The following is a 9,244-nucleotide window of genomic DNA, read 5'->3' as shown; positions in this document are numbered from 1 at the left end:
CAATTGACATGGAGATGGAAAGGCAAGTGTTTAGTAAACCAGTGTTTGCTGGGCCAAGCAGAGACCATGGAACACAGAGTGGACTCTGATCCCAGGCTCACCCTAGAGTTTCCCCCACCACATCTTGCATGTATTATTTGCAGAGATCTCTGATGATAGCTCTTTTCTGGGAACAGATCCACAATCCAAACGATTTTAGGCAGTTTGGAGGAAGGTCAAAGTCTCTTCCTTAGTCTTTTGTCCCTTGATTGTTTTCGGCTAAAAATAATCTGCATGTTAAAGAGACATTTTGCGATGGCAACTATTGCTTCCCTACAAGCAGCAAGGCAGAGAATAGATCCATGAAAAGTGCAAAAATGAAAACAAGGAGGCACGAGCTGAAACAGGTGTTTTTAAATAAATGACAATAAATATTCACTCTGTTATTGATGGAAGATTAATCAATCAGTCTACGAAAGAGGGAAATTTTGTTCAAGCCAAAGTTGAGGATTATAACTCAGGAAGAGCATCCCAGAAAGCTCTGAGAACTGTGCCACTCATTAGAAGTCAAGGCACAGTTATACTGTATACATTTTTTTGAGACAGAGGGCTCTACATTAAATGATGTATTATTGACAATTTACACAATGTAGATCTAAGTGTCATTGTGGCCATTACAAGATCAAGAAGGAATATTATCTTTTAAGGAATTGTCTTCTTAATGCTAGGAGAATGTTGCTCTTTATGGTCACATAGATATTTCTGCCTATTGTGGAGGTTCGGTTAACCCATAATGCAGGTACACAACGCATAACGGTGAGGAGTTGTTTAGTTGCTAAGTTGTGTCCCACTCTTGAGACCCCATGGACTGTAGCCTGCCAAGCTCCTCTGTCCATGGGATTTCCCATGTGAGAATACTGGAGTGGGTTGCCATTTATTTCTCCAGGGAGTCCTCCCAACCCAGAGACTGAACCCATGTCTCCTGTATTGGCAGGTGGATTCTTTACCACAGAGCCACCAGGGAAGCCCAACAATGGTGAGAGAGGAGGCCAAAGGGCAGAGAAATTTTTTTATGTGTAAATTTTCCTTGTTTTTCCATAAAAAAAAAATGAATTTTATTTCACACTACAAATTCCCAGTGCCCTTGAAGGGGGAAAAAAAATAATAGAAGAACTGGAGCAAAGGTAAATACATAGCATGGAGCAACCTAAATGCCCATCAATGGATGATAGGGTAAGCAAAATGTGAGAGATATATATTATTTAGCCATAAAAAAGAAGGACATCTTGCCATTTGTGACAATGTGGATGAAACTTACAGGCATTATGCTAAGTGAAGTAAGCCATACAGGGGAAGACAAATAGTATAGGATGGCACTTGTAGGTAGACTCTAAAAAATAAACCCAAACTGACAGATTCAGAGAACAGGTTGGTGGTTGCCAGAGGTAGGGGTTAGGGGGTAGGGAAAATGAGTGAAGGTGGTCAAAAGGTACAAGCTTCCTGTTATAAAATAAGTCATGGGTATGTGATAGTATACAGAAAAGTGACTATAGTTAATAATGCTGTGCTTAATGGCTCAGTCATGTCTGACTCTTTGTGACCCCCATGGACTGTAGCCCACCAGGCTCCTCTGTCCATGGGGATTCTTCAAGCAAGAATACCGGAGTGGGTTGCCATGCTCTCCTCCAGGGGGTCTTCCCAACCCAGGGATCAAACCCAGGTCTCCTGCATTACAAGCAGATTCTTAACCTTTTGAGCCACCAGTGAAGCCCAGAGTTAATAATACTGTATTCTATATTTGAAAGTTGCAAAGAGAGTACATTTTAAAAATCCTTAGCAAAAAAATAAATAAATAAAAATCCTTAGCACAAGAAAAGAAAAATCATGTAATGATGGATGTTAACTGTACTTATTGTGATAGTCATTTCACCATATATACAAATATTGAATCATTATGTTATGGAATTAAAACTAATGTTATATATCACTTTTTAAAACAGATACAATCTGATATAGCCAATTAAATATTTGAAATAAAGATGGAAGGAATTCCCTGGTGGTCCGGTGGTTAGGACTCCACACTTTCACTGTCAAGGGCCTGGGTTCAATCCTTGGTCAGGCTGATCCCACAGGCTGTTTGGCATGGCCAAAAAAGAAAATAATAATAATAACATTTATAAACAACCAGGTCCTACTGTATAGCACAGGGAACTATATCCAATCTCCTGGGATAAACCATAATAGACAAGAATATTTTAAAAAGAAAATATAGATGTGTTAAAAAAGAAAAGAAAGAAAGATGGAGGGAAATACTCCATGCACCAATCCAAAGAAAATGACTTAGAAAAAAATGCAACTTTTCTTTTTTTTTACAAAGTAATGATACCTTGCTAGAATGTACACATTGAATCTAGAAGAAAATGGGAAAAACTTTATACCTAACCCATTTGACAATGATTAGCACTCAATTAAGACTTTCTACCATTCTGTAATGATACTAGGATCGCATGAAACAACATTATGTAGGTTAAGTTTGCTAAAGTCACAAAACCTGTGACAGAGCCAGAAGTCAAACCAAAGATTCTACGTGCTTTCCTCTTACCAACTCTACCTTAGTATCCTCCTTTTCAGGCTATATAATAATGTAGGAAAATATCTCTACAAGTATATATTCAGGTCGATATGTATATAAAAGCAACATATATGTACATGTGTGCGTGCTCATGCTCAGTCACTTCAGTCATGTCCAGCTCTTTGCAAACCCATGGACTGTAGCCCGCCAGGCTCCTCTGTCCATGGGATTTTTCAGGCAAGAATACTGGAGTGGGTTGCCATTTCCTACTCCAGGGGCCCTACCCGACCTAGGGATTGAACCCGCATCTCTTGCGTCTTCTGCATTGGCAGGCAGATTCTTTACCACTGTGCTACCTGGGTAAGCCCAAAAAACAAATGAACATTCTTAAATAGTCAATTTTGCTCTGAATATCAGAAATCTTAGATTTTGTCCTGATTTGACACTAACTCAAATTGGGCAAGTTACTAAAAAGTCCAAATAAAAAGCTTCATATTTGACAATCATTAACTGAGAATCTGTTAACCACTCCTCTGTCAACAATATTATGCCTTAGATATTGGTTTAATTATGCACAGAATGAAGTGTGCATCCTGGCTGATACATGAAATGCCTTCTAAGTGATAATATACTCTGAATAGTAATGCTGAAAACTGAATGATCTGAAACTGTGAACTGGCATAAGATTACTTTCTAATGTCCACTTTCTTAGTAATAAAATGTTGGCCACTGCTGTGAAAAAATGGAGAAACAAACATTTTAAAAGCTTAGTAATATTGAGAAGAGACTGTGAAGAAGAAATAATGTCATACTTTGCTGATTGGAGAGTAAAGTTTCTGAAACTGCTTTGGAGAGCAATTACTAGAATATTTTAAAATAACAAAGTGCTTATTTTATGAGTGTTTACACTAGAGATTTGCCCCATAGGAGGTGAGTACAAAAATGTTTTATTCATTTATTTGCATTGATATTTGTAGTAATTACAAGTGTGATAAAAGCTAAATGTCTTATCAAGTGGCTATTGGCAAAAACCACAGCATACCAAGAAATATTCTTCAATAATTATATAAGTTTGTGATTAACATAGGTGTATGGATTTGTCAATATAACCAAGGTAGATTGTTAAGTAATAAAAAAACAAATGCAAAATGGTACACATAAGTTATATTTTAAAACACCATGTGATTTATGGTAAAGACAAAACTCAATCCATGGCAGAGATCTGGCTGATTTATAGCTATCTGAGGGAGGGACGGGGCTTTGTAGTGATGTTCAAGGAAGATTTTATCTATAATGCTGACTTTTGTTTTTTGGCTGCACCACAAGACATGTGGGATCTCAGTTCCCTGACTAGGGATCAAACTCGTGTTCCCTCTATTGGAAGCACCGAGCCTTAACCACTGGACCCCCAAGGAAGCCCCTAATGCTGTTTGTAGTGCATATGTATTTATAATTATTGGAATTTGATTAAATTTAACTAAAATAATGGGGATTTTTTTTTCCCATTTATATAGTGCTGTGATCTGAATGCTTGTGTTTCTCCTGATTTTGTGTTGCAATCCTAATACCCAATGAACTGCTGTTAGGAGGTGGGGTCTTTAGAAGGTGATGAGGTCATAAGGGCTCTGAATGAGATTGAGGTCCTCATAAAAGAGAGCCAAGCGAGGTACCTTGCCCCTTCTATGTCATGAGGACATAACAGGAAGTCTGTAATCTAGAAAAGGGCCCTCACCCAACTGTGCTGGCACCCAGATCTCAGACTTCATAGCCTTTGTCAGCCAGCTACTGCATGCTCAGTCAGGTCCAACTCTATGCAATCCCATGGACTGTAGGCCACCAGGCTCCTCTGTCCATGGAATTTTCCAAGCAAGAATATTGGAGTGGGTTGCCATTCCCTACTCCAGGGGGTCCTCCCGACCCAGGGATCAAACCTGAGTATCTTGCGTCTCCTGCACTGGCAGGTGGATTCTTTACCAACTATGCCAAATTCATAGCCTCTAGAATGGTGAAAAATAAATTTGCTGTTTATAAGCCACCCAGTCTGTGGTATTTCTTAATAGCAGCCTGAATGGACTAAGATATATAGCCACTGAATTTCATATAACACAATTCTAAGTGTACTTTAAATATAATATGATGGCCTGTATTAAGAAAGGTATGAAGCTTATATTGAGGATCATGCAACAATACACAAACAAAAGGAAGAGATAAACTCTTTCTTTGAAATTTAAGTTTTAAATTATTTATATGATTTCACTTATTCTCAAATTAAAATTAATTTCCTATGCTGGTTTGGAGTGATGAAAATTAACATCTCAATTACAGATGGGATTTCCTTCAAGAAATAAACAGGTGAAATACTAAAGTATATTCAGTAAAAGAAGAATGAATGGTGGCTTATTCTGCCATATTTCAAAACAAAAAAGTAAGTACTTGAATATAACGAAAGAAAAACTCTAGATATATGCCTGAATTAATAGGGACGTGGACCATTTTAAAAATGGACTTTTAAATGAATTGGGAGGGATCATTTTAAAATGGTTATAAAGGAAGTAAATACATACACATTTGAGAAAAAAATAAGTTTAGGACAGCATCTTACACCTTACAAAAAAGTGCACTTCAGTGTACACCTTAAACTTTTAAAAATAAAACATAAAAACCTTAAAGAAAGACTAGAACTTAATGTAAGTGAATATTTATCTACTCCTTGGGTTAAGAGTATGTTTCTAAAATTTTAAAATAGATATAAAAACATAAAGGGAAAATTAATAAATTTGTCTAGTTAATGAAAACAGCTTCATATTCAAAAATATATGTAAAAGATGAGTGAGCTCCAGAAATGTATCTAGCATATTTGGTAGTCAAAGAATGAAATCTTTAATATATGTAAAGAATTTTCAAAGAGGAAATGCACAAGAAAATGCCATATTTTAAAAAATAGATAAACGATAGTTCAGAGGAACACTCTTAGACCCTGAAAATCTGGCAGCAGAATTATTATGCATGTATACCTGGTAACAGACCAACCTTGATGCTTCTCTTTGCTGATGATATACTCCTCTGAGTAACATTTAAGAAAAAAGAATGCATTAATTTTTTGTTTGCATTCATTTGAACAGAAGTGTATTGAGCATTGGTTAATTGCTTCTGGTATGGTGATGTAAGCTTCTAGTATAGAAGAGCAGTAGTAGAGAAGTTATTCAGCTGTTTTCTTAAAAAGAACATATCAGTACGAAACGTGTCCCTGGCAGATGTGTATCTTACTAGGAAACACAGGGGCCAATGAAATTCAACCAACATGCTCGCCATTTAACCTTAACCCTGCTCTAGTAGTCATCTCACTTCTATAAGTTTCACTTTCTTAGCTGAGTAACTGCTGAACTTATAGAGGGTGTCTTGTTTCCTCTGGCCAGTGTGCAAACCGTCTGAAATTCTGTAATTCAAGGCATGGTTTTTTTTTTTTAGCCTGGGTGCTGCAGTATTATATTTAGATTTTAGAGGGGAGTGTCCAGAACTGAAGAAGGAAACAGGAAGCTTTGTGTGGGCAAGGGAGAAAGTTGTTGTTCACTTGCTCAGTCGTGTCCCACTCTTTGTGACCCCATGGACTGCAGCACACCAGGCTTCCCTGTTCTTCACCATCTCCCAGAGTTTGCACGAACTCATGTCCATTGAGTCGATGATGTTATCCAATCATCTTATCCTCTGTTGCCCCTTCTCCTCCTGCCTTCCATCTTTCCCAGCATCAGGGTCTTTTCTAATGAGTCAGCTCTTCACATCAGGTGGCCAAAGTATTGGAGTTTGAGCTTCAGCATCAGTCCTTCCAATGAATATTCAAGGTTGATTTCCATTAGGATGGACTGGTTTGATCTCCTTGCAGTCCAAGGGACTCTCAATAGTCTTCTCGAACACCACAATTTGAAGGCATCTGTTCTTCGGCACTCAACCTTTTTTATGTCCAGCTCTCACATCTGTACACGACTGTTGGAAAAGCCATAGCTTTGACTATACGAACCTTTGTTGGCAAAGTAATGTCTGCTTTTTAATACATTGTCTAGGTTGGTCATAGCTTTTCTTCCAAGGAGTAAGCATCTTTTAATTTCATGGCTGCAGTCACGACCCACAGTGATTTTGGAGCCCAAGAAAATAAAGTCTGTCACTGTTTCTATTGTTTCTCTATTTGCCATGAAGTGATGGGACTGGATGCCATGATCTTCATTTTTGAACACTGAGTTTTAAGCCAGCTTTTTCACTCTCCTCTTTCACCAACAAGAGGCTCTTCAGTTCCTCTTTGCTTTCTGCTATTAGGGTGGTGTCATCTGCATATCTGAGGCTTTTGATATTTCTCCCAATAATCTTGATTCCAGTTTGTGCTTCATTCAGCCTGGCATTTCCTATGATGTACTCTGCATTTAAGTTAAATAAGCAGGGTGACAATGTACAGCTTAGATGCACTCCTTTCCCAATTTGGAAAGTAGGGCTCCAAACTCAAGATGATTAGGTTGATAAAGGAAGTTTACTTGGTAAGGACATTGTGTCAGTACATTTGTCTTCCCCTATGTATAACTGGTTAGGCCTTGTGGACAATGTATGGACAACTTGAGGCAAAGTCAAGGGGGTCCAGGATGCAGTTTCTAGGTTCCTCCTACACTGCTGTTAGCCAAAGCTGTGTGGATGATACAACAGCTGCCAAACGTTAGCAAGCACAGAATCACCTGGAGGGTTTGTTAGAACACGGAGGCCAGGAATTTGCATTTATACCAAGTTTTCAAGGGTAATTAATGTTGCTGGTACTAAAACTACCAAAGGGATCTAGAATCCCCCAAAAGGGATTTGAAACTGCCAAGGTTCAGATTACATCTCAGATACACCTAACGGCTACATGTTATCACTGTGTGAGCATGCTAAGTCGCTTCAGCTGTGTCCCACTCTTTGTGACCCTATGGACTGGACTGTGGCCCACAGGCTCCTCTGTCCATGGAATTCTCCAGGCAAGACTACTGGAGTGGGTTGCCATAACCTCCTCCAGGGGATCTTCCCAACCCAGGGATCAAACCCACATCTCTTATATCTGCTTCATTGGCAGGCAGGTTCTTTACCACTAATGCCACCTGGGAAGCCCTTCTTACCAGTTGGATAATGCTAGACTGATAGTCAATACATTTTGTGAGGGAGAAACAAAACTGTTCTGTACCCAGTTCTTCTGGCTGGTCTAGAATTAAATTGATATTAGACAGATTAATAGAAGAAAATCAAACAAAATTTAATAACATGGATACATGGGAGAGACCCAGGAGAACTGAGTAACTCACCAAATTAGCCAAAACCCACACCTTAAACATCATCTTCAGTTAACAACAAAAGAGGATGTTTCAGGTAGTGGATTGGGACTTCAAAGGGGAGGAAGGCAATTGACATGGAGGTGGAAAAGCAAGTGTTTTATACACAAATGTTTGCTGGGATGGAGAGACCATGGGACACAGAGTAGACTCTTATCTCTAGGTGCTGCCTAAAATCTCCCCCACCACACCTTTCCCATATTCTTTGCAGATATCTCTGGTGATAGTTCTGTTTCAGGAATATGCTCTCTATCTAAATTGTTTTAGGAGATTGGAGGAATGTAGAAAGAAAGACTTCCTCGGAGAAGGCAATGGTACCCCACTCCAGTACTCTTGCCTGGAAAATCCTATGGATGGAGGAGCCTGGTAGGCTGCAGTCCATGAGGTCGCTAAGAGTTGGACACGACTGAGCGACTTCACTTTGACTTTTCACTTTCATGCATTGGAGAAGGAAATGGCAACCCACTCCAGTATACTTGCCTGGAGAATCCCAGGGACGGGGAGCCTGGTGGGCTGCTGTCTATGGGGTCGCACAGAGTCAGACATGACTAAAGCGACTTAGCAGCAGCAGCAGCAGCAGAAAGAAAGACTTCCTAAGACTTTTGATTCTTCAAAATTGAATAATCCTCATGACAGAGAGACACATTTTGGGGTGGCATTTTTTCCCCCTACACTTTCTAGGTAGATAAGTGTTGAGGCTTTGAAACCCAGCAAGGCCTTGTGGGGCTCCTGGGCATGGAAGCCTTTCTTTTCCGTTTTCTTGCTTGTATGAAACAGACTCCAGCCTGTATGACCTACCCTGAGTTCCAAAGGGTGGATTCAAGCTGTTGTTAATCAAGGGAGGAGCAGCCATGAAACCACCCAAGGGAAGATTAAAGGGACTAGAGAAACTCATCAAGGTTACCTGAGACCAGATTAAAGGAGTACAAGCCCTGCACACACCTGAATCTTCTGAAACGCCATCCTTAAACTATTGCTATAAAACTTCTCATCACATCCTCCTGGATTGGAACTCATACTTATTGAGGGCAGGAGCCAGCTGTGGCCCCCTTTACCTGGCAAAGCAATAAAGCTATTCCTTTCTACTTCCTTTCTACCAACATGCTACTGAAGATCAGTGGAGAAATAACTTCAGAAAGAATGAAGAGATGGAGCCAAAGCAAAAACAACACCCATTTGTGGATGTGACTGGTGATGGAGGCAAGGTCTGATGCTGTAAAGAGCAATATTGTATAGGAACCTGGAATGTTAGGTCCATGAATCAAGGCAATTTGGAAGTGGTCAAACAGGAGATGCCAAGAGTGAACGTTGACATTTTAGGAATTAGTGAACTAAAATGGACTGGAATAGGTGA

This window comes from Bos javanicus, chromosome X, assembly GCF_032452875.1.
Source record: "Bos javanicus breed banteng chromosome X, ARS-OSU_banteng_1.0, whole genome shotgun sequence".
NCBI lineage: Eukaryota > Metazoa > Chordata > Mammalia > Artiodactyla > Bovidae > Bos > Bos javanicus.
This window is presented reverse-complemented; position numbering follows the sequence as displayed.